This window comes from Cervus canadensis, chromosome 6 (assembly GCF_019320065.1).
Source record: "Cervus canadensis isolate Bull #8, Minnesota chromosome 6, ASM1932006v1, whole genome shotgun sequence".
Classification (NCBI taxonomy): Eukaryota; Metazoa; Chordata; class Mammalia; order Artiodactyla; family Cervidae; genus Cervus; species Cervus canadensis.
The window spans coordinates 56,202,855-56,223,953 of NC_057391.1; the positions used below are offsets into that span (position 1 = coordinate 56,202,855).

The 21,099-nt window shown below is 41.9% G+C and overlaps 1 protein-coding gene across 5 annotated transcripts in view; it reads left to right on the plus strand.

Annotated features, from left to right (window-relative positions):
* Positions 1 to 21,099, plus strand: part of ATP8B4 (ATPase phospholipid transporting 8B4 (putative)) — a 264,538-nt gene that overhangs the window by 206,873 nt on the left and 36,566 nt on the right. The window lies entirely within an intron of this gene.

Genomic DNA, 21,099 nt, shown 5'->3' on the forward strand with positions numbered 1-21,099 from the left:
TTGACTTGAGCTTTCAACCTAAAAAAAAAAAATTTAGCAAATTTTTATTTTTTGCTTATTTCATAGTAACTAATGAGTACACCTTTCTGTGCACTTTTATGTTTTTTTTGAAATGTTGTGTGATAACAGGTAAGCTTGCTGTAGAGTTTTAATTGAGGATTAGAGAAACAATAATAAGAAATGTTGAAGCATATCTATTAGGAAGATGGTCACTCACCCAACACACTAAATGTAAATATTTCAAATCAGGGGAAGAAATTGAAACCCCAACCTCAAGGCTGTTTTGACAGCAATTCATTAGCTAAAAATGATCTAAAGATTATGTTGGTGGCAAGGAAGAAATATTAGCAAATTTGTAAATTAGGATTCTATTTTTATATGTATTTATAGCCATCTTAAAGGTTACTTAAGCCCACATCTTGGATATCAGGCAAGTTTTGACCCTGAGAATCAACTGTGAAATGTAAGACTTACAACATTTAAATATATTTGTGAATTAAAAATGGCATCACTATTTTAGACAACAACAAAAGAAAAAGGTTGTTCTTGAGAATGATATGGTAACTGTAACTATTATTGGAGATTTCTTCAATTCTTCTTTCCTTTTGGTTTTAGTTACTGGTTTCAATGGTATATATGGAGCTATTTTTTTCAGTTATTTCAGAAAAATTGAGTATGAATTAAATTTTGGCATTTATGTTAAATGTGCTCAGGGAAATTAGTGAATCCTTGTGGTAATGAAAATAGGTATTGTACATTTTTCCCTTTCTCTGAGAAGTTGAAATTTCTTAGACTAAGGCACACCTGTACCTGAATTTTCTCTCTTAATAATAACATTCTCCAAACGAAAAGCAGACTCGATATTTTTGTTGATATTTTTGGTAATCTCTAGACAGTTCAAATAAAACAAAGTCTTGATTTTTCAGTTCAGTTCAGTTGCTCAGTCGTGTCCGACTCTTTGTGACCCCCATGGACTGCAGCACTCCAGGCTTCCCTATCTGTCACCAACTCCCGGAGCTTGCTCAAACTCATGTCCATCAAGTCGGTGATGTCATCCAACCATCTCATTCTCTGTCATTCCCTTCTCCTCCTGCCTTCAATCTTTCCCAGCATCAGGGTCTTTTCCACTGAGTCAGTTCTCTGCATCAGGCGGCCAAAGTATTGGAGTTTCAGCTTTAGCATCAGTCCTTCCAATGAATATTCAGGACTGATTTCCTTTAGAATTGACTGGTTTGATCTCCTTGCAGCCCAAGGGACTCTCAAGAGTCTTCTCCAACCCCACAGTTCAGAAGCATCCATTCTTAGGTGCTCAGCTTTCTTTATAGTCTGGCTCTCACATCCATACATGACTATTGGAAAAACCATAGCTTTGACTAGATGGAGCTTTGTTGGCAAAGTAATGTCTCTGCTTTTTAATATGCTAGACTGCATATTGGTCATAGCTTTTCTTCCAAGGAGCAAGCGTCTTTTAATTTCTTGGCTGCAGTCACCATCTGCAGTGATTTTGGAGCCCCCCAAAATAAAGTCTGTCACCGTTTCCATTGTTTTCCCATCTATTTGCCATAAAGTGATGGGACCAGAGGCCATAATCTTAGTTTTCTGAATACTGAGTTTTAAGCCAACTTTTTCACTCTCCTCTTTCACTTTTAACAAGAGGCTCTGTAGTTCCTCTTTGCTTTCTGCCATAAGGGTGGTGTCATCTGCATATCTGAAGTTATTGATATTTCTCCTGGCAATCTTGATTCCAGCTTGTGCTTCATCCAGGCTGGCATTTCACATGATGTACTCTCCATATAAGTTAAATAAGCAGGGTGACAATATACAGTCTTGATGTACTCCTTTCCCAATTTGGAACCAGTCTGTTGTTCTATGTCCGGTTCTAACTATTACTTCTTGACCTGCATACAGATTTCTCAAGAGGCAGGTCAGGTGGTCTAGTACTCCCATCTCTTGAAAAACTTTCCATAGTTTGTTGTGGTCCACACAGTCAAAGGCTTTGGCATAGTCAGTAAAGCAGAAGTAGATGTTTTTTCTGGAATTCTCTTTTTTGATGATCTAAGGGATATTGGCAATTTGATCTCTGGTTCCTCTGCCTTTTCTAAAACCAGCTTGAACATTTGGAAGTTTACAGTTCATGTACTATTGAAGCCTGGCTTGGAGAATTTTGAGCATTACTTTACTAGCGTGTGAGATGAGTGTAATTGCGGGGTAGTTTTAGCATTCTTTGGCATTGCCTTTCTTTGGGATTGGAATGAAAACTGACCTTTTCCAGTCCTGTGGTCACTGGCGAGTTTTCCAAATTTGCTGGCATATTGAGTACAGCACTTTGACAGCATCATCTGTTAGGATTTGAAATAGTGCACCTGGAATTCCATCACCTCCAGAAGCTCAAAGGCAGGTAAGGTGGTCTGGTATTCCCATCTCTTTAAGAATTTTCCAGCTTATTGTGATCTTGATTTTACCTTCTCAGAAATAAAAGTTTTCTTAGCACTCCCCCCCAAAAGGCACCAGGGTGGGGATATTTACCTGCTTATAATTCCACCTTAAGTCCAACAAAGACAAGTATAAGTGTGGCCTGTGCCCTCCTGGGCTGTTGGCTTTTCCTCCCCTTGAGAATGAAACAAGGCTATTTGCCAAGTGGTGTTTTGAGATTTCCAATTTTCATAGTGCAAATGTTTGGGGGTTTTGAAAGATCATAAGACACTGAAGAGATGTCAACTCTTACTTAGACCTCTTTGGATTCAGAGGAGTAGTTAATGATTTGAATGTGCAGACACACCAAGCTTGGATAGGAAAGTTTACCGCCAGAGTTGTCTTTGTTTAAACTGTGAAATTGAAATGAATATTCAATGACTTGTAATCTCTACATTTGTGTGATTTTCTGCTCTGTTTTCAGGATCTGATAAAACTGGTCAGAGTAAGATGTTAAAGAACTAGATTTTTAATCTTCTCAACAGTATTTTCAGTTTGAAAGAGAACAGCAAGGGGGAAAATTGATTGCACTAAAGACATGAGTACCTGATGTAAACTCAGCTATGAGGCACATCACCCATTTATGATTAGGTTTCATAAATGGTTGATTTAATTGAGTATGTTTCTTTTCTGTGTTCCTGTCTTCTCTTTTTTATTACTTGTTATTACTGGGTGGGCCAAAAAGTTCATTAGGGATTTCCCATAAAATCTTACAGAAAAACCCAAATGAAGTTTTTGGCCAACCCTATATTTTTTTTTTCTGGAACTCTCTTGCTTTTTCAATGATCCAGCGGATATTGGCAATTTGATCTCTGGTTCCTCTGCCTTTTCTAAAACCAGCTTGAACATCTGGAAGTTCTCGGTTCACGTATTGCTGAAGCCTGGCTTGGAGAATTTTGAGCATTACTTTACTAGCGTGTGAGATGAGTGCAGTTGTGCGGTAGTTTGAGCATTCTTTGGGATTGCCTTTCTTAGGGATTGGAATGAAAATGGACCTTTTCCAGTCCTGTGGCCACTGCTGAGTTTTCCAAATTTGCTGGCATATTGAGTGCAGCACTTTCACAGCACCGTCTTTCAGAATTTGAAATAGCTCAACTGGAATTCCATCACATCCACTAGCTTTGTTCGTAGTGATGCTTTCTAACGCCCACTTGACTTCACATTCCAGGATGTGTGGCTCTAGGTGAGTGATCACACCATTGTGATTATCTGGGTCGTGAAGATCTTTTTTGTACAGTTCTTCTGTGTATTCTTGCCACCTCTTCTTAATATCTTCTGCTTCTGCTAGGTCCATGCCATTTCTGTCCTTTATCGAGCTCATCTTTGCATGAAATGTTCCCTTGGTATCTCTAATTTTCTTGAAGAGATCTCTAGTCTTTCCCATTCTGTTGTTTTCCTCTATTTCTTTGCATTGATCACTGAGGAATGCTTTCTTATCTCTCCTTGAAAGGAAATTTATGACCAACCTAGACAGCATATTAAAAAGCAGAGACATTACTTTGCCAACAAAGGTCTGTCTGGTCAAGGCTATGGTTTTTTCAGTGGTCATGTATGGATGTGAGAGCTGGACTGTGAAGAAAGCTGAGTTTTTGCTGTGTGTTGGAGGAGAAGACTCCTGAGAGTCCCTTGACTGCAAGAGATCCAACCAGTCCATCCTGAAGGAGATAGTCCTGGGTGTTCACTGAAGGACTGATGCTGAAGCTGAATCTCCAAACTTTTGGCCACCTCATGCGAAGAGTTGATTCACTGGAAAAAGACCCTGATGCTGGGAGGGATTGGGGGCAGGAGGAGAAGGGGACGACAGAGGATGAGATGGCTGGATGGCATCACTGACTCGATGGACATGAGTTTGAGTAAACTCCGGAGTTGGTGATGGACAGGGAGGCCTGGCGTGCTGAGTCGGTCACGACTGAGTGACTGAACTGAACTGATATTATTTTTCACACTGAAAACTAGTTAACTGCATGGTCTTCTTTTAAATCCATTGTCAGTCCAGACTGGCCCTCTGTATTCTTTCTGACGGTGGTGAGTTGAGCTGGACCAATGGTTCTCAAGTTTTAAGTTTTAATGGGAATTACCTGGAGGGCTTCTAAAGCACAGCTTCCTGTCAAGTTTCTGATTCAGCAGGCACGAGGCAGAGCCCAGGAATTTGCAGTTCCAGCAAGTTCCCTGTAGATGCTGAAGCTGCAGGTGGGGGACCATACTTTGAGAACCAGGGGGCTAGCCAATACAGAAGAAAATCTGAAGGTATGCTTTTTGAACTCAGAGCCCAGAGTGAAATCCAATCTACTGATGCTGTTTTGTCCATTCTAGAATCTACTTTTCTTTTCTGAGGCAGAGGGGCCACTTAAGCCAACATCTTATCACCCGTCCCAATAGAATTGTTCCGGAGGGCTTAGAATCTCCTTATACACCTTGCCAAAACTTTGGCGCCTGAGGCTTATGCATGCACTAAGACAAGGTCAGGAGAAAGCAGGGCATTTGTTTCAGGAGAAAGGATTGCTTTTCCCAGTTCACTCAGTCTATTATGATTTTATCTAGCTTAACTCTGAGCTCCTCCAGGAAAGAAAGGACATCTGAGTTGTGCACACATGACTATTTTATTTATGTATTGTACTTATTTATTTTTATTTGGATGCATTGAGTCTTGGTTGTGGCATGAGGGATCTTTGTTGTGGCACATGGGCTTAGTCACCCCATGGTATGTGGGGTCTTAGTTCCCTGACCATGTATTGAGCCTCGGTCTTCTGCATTGGAAGGTGGATTCTTAGCCACTGGACCACCAGGGAAGTCCCTCAGCCTACACTCTTGAATGACATCTGGCACATAGAAGGTGTACAGTCATTTCAGTTTTGTAGGATGTCTCTAGAGTCCTTTCTTATGTTGCCTGAGGCAGATCCATCAAGGAGAGTCCTTCCTACTTGCCTCCGGTCACTCCTGCAGGTGCCACTTACTGTACCTGCACCAAGGGCCATTTCTACAGGCTTCGCCTCTGGTCTGTATAAATAAGTACAGCCTGACCAACACTGTGGTGTCAGTGTCTTAAGATCTTAGTGTGGTATGGCATTGACTCCAGAAAGTAGAAAGATGTTTTTTCAGTTGTGTTAATATGATATGATGGTTAATTGGGCCACAGGTAATATTTCTTAATTATTTATATATATATTTAGCTTCATTCTAAAAAAGACATAGAGTGGATTTTCCCTGGTTTATTTTGCTTTGCATGGATTTGGGCTGATTTAAATAAGGCAGGGAACATCCTCTTTAAGCAGAGGAGTCACCACATGAGACCAATTGGGCTACTGAGTAGAAATCTTGGATTGCAATCATGGATTGCTATTAGGGCCGTTTGCCCTAATTTTTATGATGATTTGATTAAATTGAGACTTAGATTTACATCTACTGGAAAGGATACTTCAGTCTTACCACTGAAGGCTTTCATCAAGTCAGTGAATATTTACTATGTGTCAGACTGTGATGCCTGCAGGAACTGGTATCTTAGGTACAGAAAGGGATGTCTGAGAGGTGTCTTCTTGGTGGACTTGGCAAACTGATCTCACAAATTTTATTAGCTATCCACACTGTGGAGAATTTAAAGTTCCAATTCAGGGATTTTCACAAAGGTAGATAGGCTTGTCAGCAGAGTGGCAAGTAGTAATTTGTTACTGTCTGTTGGAGAGGAAAAGGCAGCAGGTCAATGACAGTACCCTTGTAGTGACATCAATGCTTTGATGTCATCTTCTAGGTGGAGTCATGTTATTGTTGATACCAACAAGTAAGGATAAAAGCAAATTGTAATTATAGCTAACACTTAAATATCACTTACTACGTGCCAGGCATTGTTTAAATGTTTTACCTGTATTTGTTCAATTCTTATAATAATCATATGAAGTAGGTCTTTTAACTATAGTCTATGTCAGCTTTTTAAAAATAACTTTAAAATATTTTTAATTGTGCTAAGACACATAAACATAAAATTTACTGTCCTAACCATTTTATTTATTTATTTTCCATTTATTTTTATTAGTTGGAGGCTAATTACTTTACAATATTGAAGTGGGTTTTGTCATACATTGACATGAATCAGCCATGGAGTTACATGTATTCCCCATCCTGATCCCCCCTCCCACCTCCCTCTCTACCCGATCCCTCTGGGTCTTCCCAGTGTACCAGGCCCGAGCACTTGTCTCATGCATCCAACCTGGGCTGGCGATCTGTTTCACTATAGATAATATACATGTTTCGATGCTGTTCTCTCAAAACATCCCACCCTCGCCTTCTCCCACAGAGTCCAAAAGTCTGTTCTGTACATCTGTGTCTCTTTTTCTGTTTTGCATATAGGGTTATCGTTACCATCTTTCTAAATTCCATATATATGTGTTAGTATACTGTAATGGTCTTTATCTTTCTGGCTTACTTCACTCTGCATAATGGGCTCCAGTTTCATCCATCTCATTAGAACTGATTCAAATGAATTCTTTTTAATGGCTGAGTAATGTTCCATGGTGTATATGTACCACAGCTTCCTTATCCATTCATCTGCTGATGGGCATCTAGGTTGCTTCCATGTCCTGGCTATTATAAACAGTGCTGCGATGAACATTGGGGTGCACGTGTCTCTTTCAGATCTGGTTTCCTCGGTGTGTATGCCCAGAAGTGGGATTGCTGGGTCATATGGCAGTTCTATTTCCAGTTTTTTAAGAAATCTCCACACTGTTTTCCATAGCGGCTGTACTAGTTTGCATTCCCACCAACAGTGTAAGAGGGGTTCCCTTTTCTCCACACCCTCTCCAGCATTTATTGCTTGTAGACTTTTGGATAGCAGCCATCCTGACTGGCATGTAATGGTACCTCATTGTGGTTTTGATTTGCATTTCTCTGATAATGAGTGATGTTGAGCATCTTTTCATGTGTTTGTGTCCTAACCATTTTAAATGTACCATTCAGTATATTAAAAGTACTTTCACATTGTTATGCAACAGACCTTCAGAACTTTTCATCCTATAAAACTGAAACAAACTCTATATTCTATTGAACAGCAACTCCCTGTTTCCTTCTCTCTCCAGCTCATGAAAATCACCATTTTTGCTATCTATTTCTTTGAGTTTGACTGGATAATTTCAAATGACCTATGTTCTAGTTTACTGATTCTTTCTTCCACTTGGTTGATGCTCTCTATTGACATCTTCAGTCATTGTATCCTTCAGCTGTAGGATTTTTGTTTTGATGATTTCCATTTCTTTGTTGAACTTCTCATTTTTTTTTATGTATTGTTTTCTTAATTTTCGTTTCCTGTGGGTTCTTACAGTTCACTGAAATTCTTTAAGAGGATTATTATGAATTCTTGTCAGACAGTTCATAGATCTCCTTCAGCTTGGAGTACTAGATGGGTCAGCTGGCAGCATCTGTGGGCAGGTGGGGGGTGCTGTCAGGGTCTCTAGTTAGGTGAAGTCCCTGCCTGTGCTCTGAGGTCAGGGGGCTGTGCTGGCTGGGCTCTGTGATTGCTCATGGTAGATGACATCTCAGGCTGTTTCCTGACCAGATGATGCTACTGGCTGGATTCTGTGTAGAGCCACCTGCAGGGCTGTAAGTTTGGAGGGACCTCAGGCTGTGCTCTGTGATTAGGTGGGACCAAAGGGTGTGCCCCAAAGCTGGGCTGAGTCCCTATCTGGGTTCCCTCATCAGGTGGAACCCAGAGGTGATTTGCTCCATGCTTGAGTAGATGCACTAGCTGAGCTCCCTTAGTGGGCTGGGTTATAGGCAGTGTTTAGCAGTTGGGCAGTTCTGTATGTTGGGCTCTGCTTCATGGTGGAGCTGTAGACTGGGTTCCTTGACTGGGTAGTATCACAGGCTGGGCTTTGAGGCTGTCCAGGGTCACTGTTCTGACTCCCTGGTTGTATGGGGACAGAAGCTATACCTAAGATTTGGGCAGACCTTCTGATCTGGGTGTCTGTATAAACAGGGCTGTAGGATGGAGGGCTCCGTGGGTTCACTGCCCAGGCTTCCTGGTTCAGTGGGACTGGGGGCTATATTCGGCAGTTAAGTGAGGTTATAAGTTTTCTCTTCTGCCAGGGTGAGGCTACAGAACAGGCTACACAGCAAATATAGCTTGTTGACCGGGTACCCATATCAGGCAGAACTGCCTGGACCAAACAAGATTTCCTGGCCAGAAGGGGTTACTGGCTCAGCTCTGCAAATGGGCAGAGCCCCTGGCTGGCATCTCTGCTTCAGTGCTGCTGAGTACTGACTGCTGTAAGCCCTGTCTCCCTTACGTCTCTATCTGATCCACCCTGGGCTCTCTTTCTCCCACTGGAGAAACCATAGGCCCAGAGGGGCCCTTTTGGTGCAGGACCATGCCAGCCTGGGGGAGAGGTGACGGTCAGAGTGTAGTTGTTCCTCTTTCCCTTCTAATGTGATCCTTCTCGGTCTCTGTGATCCAGTGGGGCACTCACTCCCAGTCCTGGGGTTTCCTAGTGCTCTCTTGGCTGTGGACAGTTGCTGGATGGCCTTTTTGTGAGGGGAACTGAAGCTGGGGATGACCTAAGCTGCCATTGTGATCACATCACTCCTGAGTCTCTTTTCTAGAGAGCATTTGTGTGTCATGCACTGATTCCCTGAGGACACTACCTACCTGAGATCTTTCTGTTTTAGGATTTTTTTAAATTTAGATTGCAAACTCTGCTGAATACCATCTGAGATTCAGGTTTTCAGGAGAAATTTTTTTTTTTTTGTCTCTCCATTTAGCTGGTGCCAAGGCTGACACAGGCAAATTTCCTTGCAGTCCCTTTCTGCGTGAAGATTTATTTCCTCTGTACTCTCACACTAAGGATTCAATCCTTTGCTGCCTTGGCTTTATGAGAATGTTAGATCTCCACTTTGATTTAATCTTTGCATTGATAATGCTGTCTCTTATGATAAATAGTCTTAGAGTCAATGAGATTTGGTGTTATTACCCAAACTCACTTGGCATAGAACCCTGTTTTTTCCAAGCAATATGCATAAAGTCCTATAGAACAGGTACCATATAGAACCCATCTTTGGGAAATTCTGGAATAGATGTCTCTGTGGTAACAGTTTCAGAACTATTTATCATAGTTTCAATGTTTTGAAGTGGTAAGATGTACAAAGCACAAAATGATGCTAAGAATATTTTTCCTAGGAGAATAGGCTATTTATGGCCCTCTCTTTCAAAAACTTCTATTTTATTAATTAGCTCTAGTCTAGGGATGAAATAACCCTGTCTTACATGGTAAAGTAGGGACAGGGGGTTACATCTAAACTTTTACAAACTCATTTTCACTATCCTCAAAGTTTTTTGTCCTTATTATAAAAACAAATATATGTGAATGTATATCAATTATCTGAGAACATACATTTTGTACTTTCTCATCAAAAAAACCATCACATTTTTGAGAAATCCCTCTTGTTTTACATTCTTCAAAAATGTTATTTTTCTTAATGGCACTCTGAAATGTACATTTATTACAAATTGTTTACTCTGATTTCATAAACATTTAAATTTTTGTCATTTTACATTGAATAATTCATCCCTTGCGCATAGCCATGAGTCACACGGCATTGTCAAGTTGCTAGTAAAAATGCTTGTTTACTGACTTGGGAAGAGAAGATAAAATGATGAATAGGTCAAGTCCCTACCCACCATGTACTCATTTTCTCATTGGGAAATAGACACATGCACAAATATGTCTCATAGAAATACTGAATTTTAATAGGAGAGCAAGGGAAAGGGAGAAATCTATGAGGATCTGGTGTGACTTCGGGGGCTCAATTAAATCTCAAGTGAGAATATGAATATTTTCAAAATTAAGTGGAAGTCTGGAGGCCTAAAAGTCTGGCTACCTCAGGGATGCAGGGGCTGGTTTGTATAAAGTTAGAAGAGTGTGTGTGCTCAGTCACATCCGACTCTTGGCAACCCCGTGGACTGTAGCCCACCAGGCTCCTCTGTTCATGGAATTTTCCAGGCAAGAATACAGGAGTGGGTTGCCATCTCCTTCTCCAGGTGATCTTCCCGACCCAGGGATCAAACCTGCATCTCTTGCATCTCCTGCATTGGCAGCTGGATTCTTTATCTTTGTGCCATCTGGAAGCAAAGGTATAACATAATTGATTGAAAGGCGGAAAATCCTCCTGTCACGCCTGAATACTTTCCAACTGACCTGCTGTTAGTGGAATTTAAAATCTCTTTTTAATTTCTAAAATTCCACTTAAAATCAACTAATTCAGAAATAACTTTTAAAAACTGCATGGTATTACTTACTGTATAAAGCAAGAAGCATATTCTAGAACAGATGTTGTACTTCCATAAAGATGAAAGCACTGGTGTTGCTCCATCCTACCCTGGGCTTCCCAGGTGGCGCAGTGGTAAAGAATCTGCCTGCCAATGCAGAAGACATCAAGAGATGTGGGCTAGATACCTGCATCAGGAAGCTCCCCTGGAGTAGGAATTGGCAGCCCACTCCAGTATTCTTGCCTGGAGAATCCCATGTACAGAGGGGCCTGGTGGACTCTAGTCCGAAGGTCATGGACTGAGCGACTGAGCACACACGCACGCTCCATGCCACCCACGTGTGAGTGGGCTGACGTCTTAGTATTACTAAGAACTGGCTGTGAGGGCAACTTGAATATGGAATTGGGATTGGCTGGGTTCATGGTCTCTTTTCCATTCCCTGTTTTTCACTAGAAACTCCTGATTAACAACAGGTTTAACTGAAAAAATTCTTTGGCTTTTTTTCTTAGCCCTGTTTTTCTAAGGACAATATGCTGTAAATGAGGCAAGTGAAAAGAAAACAACATTTTGGGGAGAGACACTAGTCTGCATAGAACGAGAATTTTTGAATAGGGGACATTTTCTCAGTGACACCTTTTCACCCACTGAACTCATTGAGCTGGCCTGGGCCTCCAAAGCCACATGTTGGGTGACAGGCTTTCTTAGCCCTTAGAGTCCATTAGAAAGCTGCTTACTTTCAATCTGTTAATGAAAGTTGGCCACCTGAAGTCTTCCCACCTCTGCCATCCTTCTCTTAAATTGCTTCAGTGGAATTAAAAGCTCCACAGTGAAATGGAGCCAGTAGTAATAAAACCTCCAGGGCCCCGCAGATGCAGTAACATGAGGCCCAACCTTGGGCAGGCCTGATCTGCAGTCACCTCTTTAGTCCCCACAAGATTGAGACTCACTGACATCCTCTAGCACAGAACCTATAGTCTCTGAATGCTCATTCATTTCAGAAGAGGAAACTTGAGTGCCAGTTTGAGGCCAAGTGCTCTGTTGGCCTCCAGCGATAAGAGAATGAACCAGAGGGATGCAGTTCCTGCCCTCAGGGAACTTAACAGCCTGGGAACGGTTTCATTTTCATAAATATGAAACTGATGTCGAGTAATTCTGTAGTCACCTTTCTTTTATTTTTCCACCAAGGATTTTTTAAAATTAAATTTGTCATGGATGGGACGTATCTTGGGGTCAACCCTGTCCAATCTCAACATGATTCATAAACACCTAAATATTTCTTTCCTGCCTTTCTGAACAGACTACTTTGAAGTAATCCACTCTGCAGCTGAAAACATCTGACCAAACATTAACAGATGTGCTTCCATAGACATGTTGTTGACTTTTAAGACACCAGTTTAATTACTTAATGAAATGACATGTGCTGTTTCTTTACTACCTTGGCCTGTCTCTCGGTGCCTGGTGAATTTTATCTAGGCTCTTATTCTCTGATGAGAGCTCCAGTAGATTCCTGGTAGGTGGGTTGGGGCAGATGTGTGAGCCCATTCAGCTGTGACGTGCAAGGTTCCCAGGGGCTGATGGGTGGGACCGCTCACTGCTTGTGAGATGGTGGCACTTAGGTCACTGGGATGGATGATGGTGTGCTGCAGGCTGGTTGTGCTTGGTTTGTGGACTTTCTTTTGCTTAACCTCAGTGGCTCGCCTCTGTTGTAACAGTTTCTGGACACATGGGGAAAGAATATGCTGGGCAGGGACCAGACTCTTTTTGTTCACTTTGCTGGGTGAACCTTTCCTGGGGGAAGCAGCTGGGACACAGAACAAAATGTGTGTGCCTTGTTGAAATCTAGAATCTTTGCTCTGGCAGGGAATGTCACTGATACTGAGTCTAGTTCCTTATTTTATAGAGGAGGAATCCAAGTTCCCCAAGAGCTGAGGATCAGCAGTAGACAAGGCTGAGACCAGAACTCACCATGCCTTCTGACTTTTTCTTCAGTGCTCATTCTGCTCTGCTTGATGAGTGGCCACTGGAATTGTTACAGACTTGAGAGAATGGCTGGTGGTGGCAATTTAGTTGCTAAGTCGTGTCTGGCTCTTGCATCCCCACAGACTGTAACCTGCTAGGCTCCTCTGTCCATGGGACTTTCCAGACAAGAATACTGGAGTGGGTTGCCATTTCCTGCTCCAGGGACCTTCGAGAGAATGGCTATATCTTCAAGAAAAAACTGTCTTCTCCTAACCCCTAATCAGGCAAATGTTTGCTTTATTTGGAATCTAAAGGAAGGAGAAACATCCAGAAACACTCAGTATACTGTGACTATGGGGAGAAAATGAACTGTCTTACTGAGAGAGAGAGAGACCTTGTACTGTAGGGAGTGTCTCCCACAACTCAGATCCTTAGAAAGGCCAGGCCTGCCTCTAGGCAAACTGCCTCCTGGAATCATCTGGAAGCTGAAGGCCACCTTCTGCCAACAAACTGCCACTAAAAAGACAATTTAAATATAATCTCAAATATAATCTCTCCTGATGAGATTTCCAACCCGATTTCTGGAGCAGGGGGATTTGGAGAAAGATCAGATAAATCTTTAAACTGAACCATGGATCCTTTCTAAGGACATACCTTATTCTAATCTATTACCAAAGCCTGCATGGTTTTCATGGACTCCACTGTGGGCTCATGTATACTATTTATCTGCGTAACTTATTTTTAAAGTACCTTATGCCCTCAAGACTTTTAATAAAGATAAACTGTCCCCAACCAGAGATAAGCCCCCCACCCACCTCAAAAAAACAAAAAACCACTCACAGGAAAAAAAAAAAGAAAAAACAACAACCCATTGGTTGAAGCCCTGTTTAGGAAATTCACATTTGAAACCATGCAACTACTGGCACTGTGTACTTCTGATATTATCTGATGACAATTTATCATTGTCAGTAAGATACAGGGCTGTGTATGTTTTTTTAAAAGTTCTGCTGTGATATGGAAACGATTATCTTGTCAAGGCTAGAAAAACATTAGTTCTGTCAAACAGTATAAGAAAACTCATAATGAAAAGTTTGGAAAGTGACGTGAAAGAGTGCGACTAATCTCAAGGCTTGGCTGACTTCATGGATTGGTTACCTGTAAGCCCGTCTCAGCCTGGCTGGCAGTTCCCCGTCCGCCCCTCCTCACTCCCCTGCCTCACTCACTCGCCTTCCAGATGTGCTCTGGGGAAAACCCAGGGAGGGGTGGGTGCTCAGGCCTGGGCCGTTACTCCTGGATCCGGCTAGTGGGTTTCTGTTAATTACACAAATCAGTAACAGATGTGTTGAGGCTGAGCACCTCATATTTATCCCACAATGTGTTTTCTTTAAATGGCAAATGTTTTTTAAGGCCAAAAAGAAAAAAAATATATCATTATATAGTTCTCCTCTGAAACACACAGCAAAAGGGATGAATACATGTCTCCAGAGAGGTATTTCATCCTGTCATTTGAACAAGGAGCTAAGCCAATGGTCTCAGAATAGAAAGCCCTTTGTAACTGTCTGAGATCCTTATTAAAGTTTATTTAAATGTGGTATTCTATAAATCATAGCTTTTGTGTTCCCCAAGCTGTTAGATTGTAATTTGTAGCTGGGGTATTTTTACTCTATATAAAATGGTTGATAAGGTTGATAAATTGCTCCCACAGAGAAGGGAGCAAGGAGGAGCTTTCCCTAAATAGGAAAACAGTGAGGCTGGGAAAAGGAACACTCCACTTTTTTTTTTTTTTTCTGATCTGTGAAGAGACACTTTTAGGCTTCCAAACAGATTAGTAGCATCATGCAGAACAGAAAATTTGGAAGTAGAGGTGGTATGGCTGCACCTAGGAGGATGCAGTTCCTAGGACAAATATTTTTGTTCAGGACTCCTGTTTCTATAAACAATTTTGAGTCACCCAAAATCAGAATGTCAGCAGTGGTCTGATCTAGTCTCAGGCCAGAATGCTGCTCACACGAGAGGCTGCAGAGGAATCCTTCTTCCTACTTCCTTTACCCCTCCCATCTCTTTGGGGCGTCTGGTCAATCCATAACAATGGGGAAGAGCAGAAGAGAGAGAGAGAGAGAGAGAGAGATGGGGATAGTGGAGGTAGTAGAGGGCTTGAGGATGCCTCGAAGGGGAGAAACATGGATGGGAGTCCATGTGAGTCATGATCTGGCTAGTATGTCCCTCTCATCTGGTCCTAGTCATCAGAAGGGATCTTTAAATTTTTCTGAATGTAGCTAAGGACTTAAAGGGGAAGTGGAGCATTTACTAGGATAACTATCTGAGCAGTTGGAGATCTCTTGCAAAGAAAGGAAGAAGCCTGTAATAGTAGAAATACTGCTTGTGACTTTAGTTTTTTTAATCATTTCAGTTCAGTCACCTAGTTGTTGTGTCCAACTCTTTGCGACCCCATGGACTACAGCACTCCAGGCTTCCCTGTCCATCACCAACTCTTGGAGCTTGCTCAAACTCATGTCCATTGAGTCAGTGATGCCATCCAACCATCTCATTCTCTGTCATCCTCGTCACCTCCTGCCTTCAATCTTGCCCAGCATCAGGGTCTTTTCCAATAAGTCAGGTCTCCGCATCAGGTGGCCAAAGTATTGGAGTTTCAGCTTCAGCATCAGTCCTTCCAATGCATATTCAGGACTAATTTCCTTTAGGATGGACTGGTTGGATCTCTATGCAGTCCAAGAGACTCTCAAGAGTCTTCTTCAGCTCCACAGTTCAAAAGCATCAATTCTTTGGTGCCCAGCTTTCTTTATGGTCCAACTTTCACATCTGTACATGACTATTGGAAAAACCATAGCTTTGACTATATGGGCCTTTGTTGGCGAAGTAATGTCTCTACTTTTTAATATGCTGTCTAGGTTGGTCATAGCTTTTCTTCCAAGGAGCAAGCATCTTTTAATTTCATGGCTGCAGTCACTATCTGCAGTGATTTTGGAACCCAAGAAAATAAAGTCTGTCACTTTATTTTTCTCCATCTATTTGCCATAAAGTGATGGGACCAGATGCCATAATCTTAGTTTTTTGAATGTTGAGTTTTAAGCCAGCTTTTTCATTCTCCTTTTTCTCTTTCAAACCCCTAAAGCCTAAACTGTGCTAATCAATACATATAACTGGGAAAGGTGTTTTTTAAAAGTGAGTGACTCATGAATGACATTTGTAGAGGCAAAACTAGAGTTAGAGTAAACAGTGGTTGATATAATGAAATATCCATGAGGAAAGTGCATAATTATATCAAGGTATTTCATGTTCTTTAAATCATGCTCTAATTTTCCATTGATTTCATTAATATAGTAGTTTGTTATGGGTACAAATATCTTTGGTTGTAGCAATAAAGGATTGTATTTCCATAAAAAAGTATAATTAGTAGGAAAATGCACCTTTTTAAAAAGATTGTTAAACATACGACTTGAAGTTTGACATGATTCTTCCTCCCTCTGGCCCTCCCTGTCTTCCTTCCTTCCCTCCTTACTGAGGGTATTCACTTATGGGCACTATCCATTTGTCAGAGACAGAGTTTTAGGTGCAGTAGTAAAGAATCACTTTATTACCTTGCCAGGCAAAGGGGAACACAGTGAACTCCTGCCCTTGAAAACTGTGTGTCCCAACCTGGGAGGATGTGGTGAGGAGTTTTATAGTAATGGTTCAAGGGGGGAGTTGCTGATAAGGGTCAGGGTATGTGAGGGCCTGTATTCCATTAACCTGGTCTCAGGTAATCTCTTGATGCATTTCTCTGGTTCTTTTAATCTGGCCTCTGTGGTCTTCTCTGGAAGGAAGAGTGCTGACATCTTGCAGGTGGATAAGGAGACGACAAAGGATGAGATGGTTGGATGGCATCACCTATGGACATGAGTTTGAGCAGGCTCCAGGAGTTGGTGATGGACAGCAAAGCCTGGCATGCTGTCGTCCATGGGGTCACAGAGAGTCAGACACGACTGAGTGACTGAACTGAACTCCCTTGAGGTGGAACCAGGACCTTGTCCCAAGCAAGCTTCACTGTTGTTTCTTGGCTTTTTTACCCTGTCTCTGTGTCCTGTTCCTGATTAACAGTTGCTGGAATCTTCCCTTTGGAACTCAAGGAAGGTCACAGAGGTTGGAGCTGTTCCCTACAAATAAGAAATGGGGGACATGGAAAGGCTTCCATGCCCAGGAGCCCCATGGGATCCTGCAGTTCCACCAAGAAGCTTGAAGTCGAGTGGGGAGGGCCTGGGAACCAGCACATAGATAATTATTGAGTCGACAGCTGTGAAGCAGTGAGGTATGGAATGTCATGGAACTACTGGCCTGGAACCCAGCTATGGAAGATGGCAGTGGGCAGAGCTCAGAAAGGCTTACTAGAAGATTGACCCTGGGCTGACCTTTCAGGGATCCATCAGACTGAAGCAGGTGAAGGGGGAAAGGATGGGAATCCCTGGTTTGGGATCTCCATCCCAAACTGAAGTGAAGACTGGTTTGGGCTGGAACACCACCCATCTGGCATGGTTAAGTCAGTGGGGTTTGGGATTAATTTAATGTGGGGTGTTGGAGAGAGGAAGAGATAGCAGATTTCTGACTTGGGCTCTGGGATGGAAGTGGTAGTGTCAGAAACTGATTTAGGGAACATAGGAAGGAGCCTGGTTAAGGGACTGTGAGGATGAGTCCAGGCCTGGACACTCTGAATTTGCAAAGCCCGTGGCATGTCCTCAGGGGAGGGTCTACTAGCAAGTTAAATGTTTAACATTTATAAAAAGTTGTAAAATAGTCAAGAAATCTTTCTAGAGCACCCACCATTGGCTAGACACTGTTGTAGATATGGGAGTTATCACTGTGCATAAGTCTCTGTTTCATGGAAATTATATTCTGTGTTGTGCTTGGTCAGTCTGTCCTGTTGGACTTTGTGACTCCATGGACTATAGTCCACCAGGCTCCTCTGTCCATGGGAATTCTCCAGGCAAGAATACTGGAGTAGGTTGCCATGCCCTCCTCCAGGGGATCTTCCCAAACCAGGGACTGAACCCAGGTCTCCCACATTACAGAAAGATCCTTCACTGTCTGAGCCACCAGGGAAGCCCAAGAATACTGGAGTCGGTAGCCTGTCTCTTCTCCAGGGGAACTTCCTAACCCAGGAATCGAACTGGGGTCTCCTGCATTCCAGGCAGATTCTTTACCAGCTGAGCTACCTGGGAAGATTATATTGCAGTGGGATGAAAACAGATAATAAAGGAGTAAATTAGTGAGATAATTTCAGAATTGCTATTAAGAAAGCGCTGGGTATTGTAGAAGTTCTCATTGGGAAGTTAACACTGGAACTATGACCTGAGTGTTTAGAGGGAAATGTTCGTATGAATACCTTGGGGTTCAAGTATTCCAGACAGAGGGCATAGCAAGTACAAATGGCCCCTGACATAGGAATGAGCCTGGTAAATTAAAGACAGTCGGTGAAGTTGAAGCTCTGTGAGTGAGGACGAGACTGCAGTGAAGCAAAGTTGAAGAGGTAGGCTGCATCGATCAGGAAGGGCCTTAAGGCATGGTACAGAGCCTTAGAAGTTCACTCTAAGTAAAATGGGAAGCCACTTGAAGGTTTTAAGCTAATGGTATCATTTTAAATGACAAAAACCAGCATAGAGAATTGTATTTGTTATATATAAAATGACATGAGCAGGGAAGCTTTTAAAGAAACTTGCCAAATGGTACCACGAATTGAGCAGTGGTTTCATGCCATGGTCAGTGCTGTGAATGCTGAGTACCAGGGCTAGGAGTCGGTCCTGACACTTGATAGACCAGCAGTTTTCCAACTCTGTGATCTCAGGACTCTATCAATATTTATCATTTGTTGTTATTGTTTAGTTGCTAAGTCATGTCTGACTCTTTGTGACCCCACAGGCTGTAGCCCACCCAGGCTCCTCTGTCCATGATATTTTCCAGGCAAGAATACTGCAGTGGGTTGCCATTTATTTCTCCAGGGGATATTCCCGACCCAGGGGTCAAACCCACATCTCCTGCATTGGCAATAAATTAGGAATTAAAATGGAGGAAAGTTAAACATTTATTAAAAAATAACACACCCATGACATGCTTATCTAAATAACATATTTTAGTGAAAAAAATTGTAGTACTTTTCAAAATAAAAAATTAGTTGTGAGAAGAGAGTAAGTTTTTATACTTAAGTTCTTACTATTTAGCACAATAGGAGGCACTTGGGTTCTCACATCTGCTTCTGCATCCAGTTGGTTGTGACATCACAAGTCATATATACTCAAATGAGAATGAGAGTAAAGAGGGAAAGTAAACAGCTTCTTAGCACCATTCTGATAATAGTTTTGACACTGTGGATCCCCTAAAAGTTCCCTACACCACTTTGAAAATCTTCGTGTTCAGTGGCATTAAGTTAGGCAGTCTCCTAACTTAATGGGCCTCAAACTAGTTTCCCTGTCTGTAAACTGGTAGCTGTTAATAGCTCCAACCTCACAGGATTGTTGTGATTATTTAATGAGTTAATAACATCTGGCCCATAGGATGTTCCATACATATCAGCCAGCTCATTTTTGTTTTCTTTTTGTTGTGATTCTGTGTGGCAGCAAGCCCTCTTGCAAGAAATTGTAAAAACTCATTTAAAATTTATTCTCACTAATTTTCCTTTCCTGTCCTCTCTTGCTCAAGTTGTGAAATGAGGCTTCAGGTCTGAATACCAGCTTACAAACGCTACCATCAGATAACTGCAGCTTTAATGCTAGGCACTTTGTGGTGATGTTCATGGCTCTTTAGGCCAGACCATCAGTTACTGATTGTTTTGTTGTTGTTTAGTTGCTAAGTTGTGTCTGACTCTCTTGCGACCCCATGGATTGTAGCCCACCCAGGCTCCTCTGTCCATAGGACTTTCCAGGCAAGAATATGGAGTGGGTTGCCATTTCCTTCTCCAGGAGATCTTCCCAACCCAGGGATCAAACCTGTGTCTTTTGTATTAGCAGATGGATTTTTTTTACCACTGAGCCACCAGGGAAACCCCACTCACAGTTTAGCTTGTCATAATTTTCCAGACTCTTTCTTTCTTTCTTGTACCTGAAATCATCTCTCCTCAGTGAGGAGAAGTTGGATGGTGGATGAGGTGGAGGAAAAAGAGATCCAACAGTGTGAAGTTTTGCCTGGGGTTATCAGACTTCAATTAAATTGCTTTCCTCCTCTTATATATTCCATGCTTCAATCATGAAATGAATTGATATGAAACCATCATAAAATACTTGAGAGTTTGTGTCAGCTACTGCTTTCTTTCTGGATGGGATAAGTGAAATTCTCAATCTTGGCTTCACAGTGGACTTACCAGAGAAATCTTTTAAATTATTGATACTTTGATCATCCCACCTCCAAAGACATTGATTTAATTGGCCTGGATATGGCATGGGCATCAGGATATTTAAAATACTCCCAGTGCCCAAAGTCCCACCAGACTGTGACTAAAGAATAAGGTCATGTGTTTCCCTTTTATTGTAAAAAATAACAAATCTACAAAAAAGTACATAATATATAAATGTCAGCTTAACAAATTGTAAAATGAACACTCACATCCCCATGATCCAGTGCAAGAACCAGAAGGTTGCCAAACCCCAGAAGCTCCCTTGCCTTTTCTCAGTCACACCTCATTTTCCAACTCTCTGGAGGTAATCATTGCCCTGATTTTTTATAATCATGTTGTTTTATAATTTTACCATATGAGTATAAACCTCTAAACATAGATTGGCACATTTTTAAACTTTACTGAAAGGGAATCATACTCTTTTGCCTGGCTTCTTTTGCTCAACATTGTATATATTTTTTGATTCATTTGTGGTTTTGGATACAGTTATATAGTTCCTTGCTTTTCATTATTTTGTAGAATTCTATGATATCAGTATACCACAGTGTCTGCCATGAATGTTTCTGGTTTGGGGCTTTTATAACCAGGGCCGGTATGAGTGTTTTCATAAGTCTCTTGGTGCCGGAAGGCAGGCATTCTGACATATATTTCTAGGAATAGACTTGTTGGACTCATTGGCTCATCTGAAGGAAGAGAAAGAGGCTGAGCAGACAGCAGTTCGGCAGATAGGAGGTGGTATCTGCGACTCTGTTAACACTGTACTGTGGGCTGGGCCCCTGGAGGGTGGCACTGCTCTGAGCCATGTGCCTGGGGATGCTGAAGATTTACAGAAGGCAGCTGAGGAGCTCAGGACCCTCTGCTTTTAATCATTTTCTGAGACTAGAGGGATAATGTTCCCATCAAGGGTAGAGATCCTGTTGACATACTTCCCAATCTGGATAGCCTCCTGAGATTAGGGTCTACGGCAGGACACCTGATTGGCCCACAAAACATCAGACTTTCATCCCAACCTCAGCAGCTGATAGAAAGAGATAAACATTGT